Here is a 5,084-nt window from a genome sequence, read left to right on the forward strand (position 1 = left end):
TCCTCCTTAGGGTCTTGTCCCCAATCTCGAAGGCAATAATATTATGGTCACTTGTGGTGCACGCTGTGTCCACCTTCCAGTTTCTTAGTTTACTGGCCAGACCTTCGCTGACGAGTGTAACGTCTATATTCGACTGTCCCCTTTCCGTCGAATACGTATTAGGGTTATTTGGCTTATTCATTATGCAGAGGTTGTGCGACAGGATGAATTCTTCCAGCTCCTTCCCTCTCTTGTCTGTGGTGTTGGAGAACCACCAGTCCGACCTGGCATTTGCGTCCATGGTTACTATAATATTGCACCCAGAGAGTTTTTGTAGGATATTGTCTAGGTCATCTAAGAACGGTTTTATTTCTAAAGAGAATTGGCATAACATGTTAATAATGTAAAGCTGTTCCTGTCCCGCGCAAGCCTGGAAGCACATGATATGTTCGTTTTTCATACTTGTGTTTTGGAAGACGTCCATTTTTCCTTCTCTTACCACCGCGGCGACCCATGCGTCTTTTCTTTTTTGTCAGGTTGAATGATCCTTAAGCCCGGCGCAGAATATCCTCTTACTCTCCCCTTATAAGAGTAAGGTTCCTGTATACAGAGTATGTCAAAGTTTTGTTCGTTAAATATTAGTTCTAGGTTTACTGCTGCTGCTCGCGATCTTTGCGCATTTATATGGGCTATCTTTATTCCCATGTACGCCGGTCTGAAGACCCCACTTGGTGGCAGCGAATAGGAGAACATCATCAACATAAGCGATGCTGTTTATACGATGCTCTCCCAGCTGGTATCCGACGTCGGCAGGTATCGATCTCATGATCTCATCCACCACCAGGCAAAATAGCACCGGTGACAGTGGATCCCCCTGCCTGACGCCTCTGCCCGCTTTAGAGAGCTCTGACCTGACACCGCGCACTTCAAACACCGTGCTGTTGTTCGCATAAATGCGCCCGATATAATCGATAAGGCCGTGAGGCAAGCCAGCCAAGCCAGCCAAGGAATTAGTGATCGCCCCATGGCTGACACTATCAAAGGCCTTCGCGAAGTCCAGCGAAGCAACGTGTAGTTCTCGACGACGAGACCTGGCGTCCCATTAGCAAGGACGCAAGGACGGCGACATTTTCGCCGCACCCATCGTCGAAACAGCGCTGCCGAAGATCTACAAGCTTGGACTCGCGAAGCCTCTGGGCCAAGATTTTATGCAGATGCCTCACAGCCACGGAGGTAATGGAGATTGGACGGAAATCGCCCGGAAGAGCACACTCGCCCCTCTTGGGTATGAACACCTGTCCGACTCACCAGCATGGATACTGGGAATCCTCCGCAATGCAGCACGATGTTGAAGAGGAGAGCTTTGATGGACGCTGGCATCGCTCTCCATAAGCGTACGCTAATGCCGTCCAATCCGGGAGCCGAGTTGAGGGGCAAGTTGATGGCTGCGCCACCCTCCTCGCAGGAGATCGGTGCCCACGTGCCACCCAGCTCACGCTTTGATGGAACTCGCGGAGCCGGAGCGACAGGCACGGAAGCCTGCGCAACAAACGGGCCCCAATGCGCAGACATACGCTGCACATCCGGAACCACGCCTGCATGGTAGGCCCCATCCAAGATCTCCTTGGACACACGCGACATGTTCGAGCGGAAGAGGCGCTGCACGCGCGCATACTCCGCCCGTCGTCGCGCTTTCTTGCCCGGATTGGCAGCAAAGCGACGCATAGGCGGTCGCAAACGAGAAACAGTCGGAGGGAAATACGCCAGTGATCCACGGGCCGACGGCATCAACACTCCGCTGGCCATCCAGCACTCCTAACCCAATCTGAGTCAGGACGCGAGAACTCCATCCCTGGATGGCTTCCACGACTGGGACTAATGCTCGAATAGCGCCGGCAAATGTGCCATACGCATCGCCCCAGCCGGGAGAAGATGGTGAAAGCGGACTGGTGACCCACGCGGAGAGATGGCTGACGCTTGAGGGGAGGCCGAAGGACTGGATCCACCAGCGGAAAGAAAAAAACTATCTCCCGACGTGGCGGACAGATCCTCCAGAGCGGCGGCAACAAGGCGTCGGTACCCACCGTTTTTTCCGCATACCCTTGATAGCATCAAGGGAGCGGTTCGGAACAACGGTGAGCAGATGTTGGTTGATAAACCGAACGCCTCGATAAACCGCCAAGGCCTCTTCCCTCGCCATCAGGCGCTGTTCTTCAGCGCTCCACTGGCGCTTCACCCTCTCGACGTTAATTTCCTCGTTGTATATGGCCTCGTGCGCCCGACGGCGATGAAGACCGAGTCCGTTCTTTGGTGCTGAACGCGCGATTGCAATGAGGGCACGGGTACGGCAAGGCATGCGGGTATTAGGGGCAGGGACAGCCGAGGGCGGTTGTCGACGACGAGCCGCAGCGGGAGGCTGTCGCGAAGGACCAGGGCTGGGTTCAGGTCAGGAGAGGAGGACGAATGCACGACAGGACCGGCGGCCCGAGGCTGCCGCCAGGGAGAATATCCTTTTTCCTTTGAAGTGCCTGTCGTATGTCGGCTCGAGGGCTGGCAACCCCACGAACCCAAGCGAGGCGCAAGCGCCCCGCCAAGCCAGAGCCCCGTTGGCCGCCGGTCGAAATTTTCGCCAGCGTTGCCCGACTCTCACCACGAGGAGGTGGGGATGGCACATGGATCCGCCGGTCGCCCGGACGGAGTCCTTAAGAGAGTCATAGTTACTCCCGCCGTTTACCCGCGCTTGCTTGAATTTCTTCACGTTGACATTCAGAGCACTGGGCAGAAATCACATTGCGTCAACACCCGCGAGGGCCATCGCAATGCTTTGTTTTAATTAGACAGTCGGATTCCCCTAGTCCGTGCCAGTTCTGAGCTGAGCGTTGAATGGCGGGCCGAAGAGGACGACCACGACGGCTCGCGCCGCGCCCGCCACGGAAGCCTCGCAGCAAGGAAGATCCGCGGGAGGCCAAGGCACGGGACCGAGCTCGGATCCGGGACCGGCGCGAGAACGCCGACCGTTCACCTCGCCCAGGCCCGGCACGTCAGCCAGACCCGCTTCCCGACCAAGCCCGACACGCCCCGCTCCTCAGAGCCAATCCTTATTCCGAAGTTACGGATCCAATTTGCCGACTTCCCTTACCTACATTATTCTATCGACTAGAGGCTCTTTACCTTAGAGACCTGCTGCGGATATGGGTACGAACCGGCGCGACACCTCCACGTGGCCCCTCTCCTGGATTTTCAAGGTCCGAGGGGAAGATCCGGACACCGCCGCAACTGCGGTGCTCTTCGCGTTCCAAACCCTATCTCCCTGCTAGAGGTTTCCAGGGAACTCGAACGCTTATACAAGAAAACTCTTCCCGGATCTCCCGACGGCGTCTCCAGGTCATTTTGGGTTACCCCGACGAACACTCTTACGAGGGCCCGAATTGTATGCGGTTCCGCTGCCGGGTTCCGGAATAGGAACCGGATTCCCTTTCGCCCGACGGGCGTGTGTCTTTCGTATAATATTTATTATTATTTCTCGACACTCGAGTATATTGTACGCCGTCATTGACATAGGATTTCTCCTAGGGCTTAGGATCGACTGACTCGTGTGCAACGGCTGTTCACACGAAACCCTTCTCCACGTCAGTCCTCCAGGGCCTCGCTGGAGTATTTGCTACTACCACCAAGATCTGCACCGACGGCGGCTCCAGGCAGGCTCGCGCCCAGACCCTTCTGCGCTCACCGTCGCGACCCTCCTACTCGTCAGGACTTCGTGACGACGCGAGAGAAGACTAACGCCCGCTCCCGGTTGCCGCCCCACTTGCCGCTGACGGGACGGCAGAGTATAGGCTCGACGCTTCAGCGCCATCCATTTCAGGGCTAGTTGCTTCGGCAGGTGAGTTGTTACACACTCCTTAGCGGATTCCGACTTCCATGGCCACCGTCCTGCTGTCTTAAGCAACCAACGCCTTTCATGGTGTCCCATGAGCGTCGAGTTGGGCGCCTTAACTCTGCGTTTGGTTCATCCTACAGCGCCAGTTCTGCTTACCAAAAATGGCCCACTTGGCACTCTGATCCGAAGATGCTCGTGGCTTCATAATTCAAGAAAGCCAGAGATCTCACCCATTTAAAGTTTGAGAATAGGTTGAGGTCGTTTCGGCCCCAAGGCCTCTAATCATTCGCTTTACCAGATGAGACTCGCGCGCGTTCCGTGCGGAACGGCCGAGTGCCAGCTATCCTGAGGGAAACTTCGGAGGGAACCAGCTACTAGATGGTTCGATTAGTCTTTCGCCCCTATACCCAGTTCCGACGATCGATTTTTGTCCCTCCAGAATTCCTACGTACCTCCCATCAGTGGTTTCCCCTGACTTCGTCCTGACCAGGGCATAGTTTCACCATCTTTCGCCACCATCTTTCGGGTCCCAACGTGTACGCTCTGGGTGCTGCCTCTTCTCGCGATGATACGAGGAAGCCCCGGGAGTGCGAGGTTCGAGGCCGCATCGCATCAGCGACGCGGCCCATCCTCCCTAGATGTCTCCTCCCTAGGTCGAACGGGCCATGGGGGGTCGACCTTCACTTCACTTTCATTACTGCACGCCTACTGGTCTCGCGAATGGGCCTCGCGACAAGTCCCAATGACTCGCGTTACATGTTTAGACTCCTTGGTCCTGTTTTCAAGGACGGGTCCTAAGAGTACCCAAGCAGAGCCGTCGCCGACTCAGGGGTTTAGTACCGTTATTGGTCTCCTCCCGCTAGTACGCGGAGACGTTCGCAGCCTGTCTAAGGTGTAACCTTACTGTAACCAATGCCACAGCGGCACAGACCCGGGGACTGCTGCTGAATTCCGTAACCTCCGAGTAACCTTGGCGCGCGCTTGCTACGGTCTCGACGCAACGTGAATAGTGCGGTCCTGATACCCTGCGCGTACGCGCCGGCAGGGCAGGGCCCGGCGGTCGACCGAGGGTTTGTGTCGCGTGCACGTTTTTTACCGGCGACGCGACATACCCGCACCCGGGCCGTAGATACCGACACCCGCGGGTCGCGACGACGTTCTACTTGGGAAAGTAACACGCACGCGTCGACGCACGAGCGCCCGGAATCGGCGCACGGTATCGTGC

At 56.5% G+C, this 5,084-nt stretch overlaps 1 pseudogene; it reads right to left on the bottom strand.

The window, feature by feature from the left end:
• Window positions 1–3,133: 3,133 nt before the first annotated feature.
• On the bottom strand, window positions 3,134–4,633 carry LOC146721951 (large subunit ribosomal RNA; annotated as a pseudogene).
• Window positions 4,634–5,084: the final 451 nt, after the last annotated feature.

The sequence above is a fragment of the Nylanderia fulva genome, unplaced genomic scaffold (genome assembly GCF_048542155.1).
Source record: "Nylanderia fulva isolate GAGA-0341 unplaced genomic scaffold, ASM4854215v1 Scaffold394, whole genome shotgun sequence".
NCBI lineage: Eukaryota > Metazoa > Arthropoda > Insecta > Hymenoptera > Formicidae > Nylanderia > Nylanderia fulva.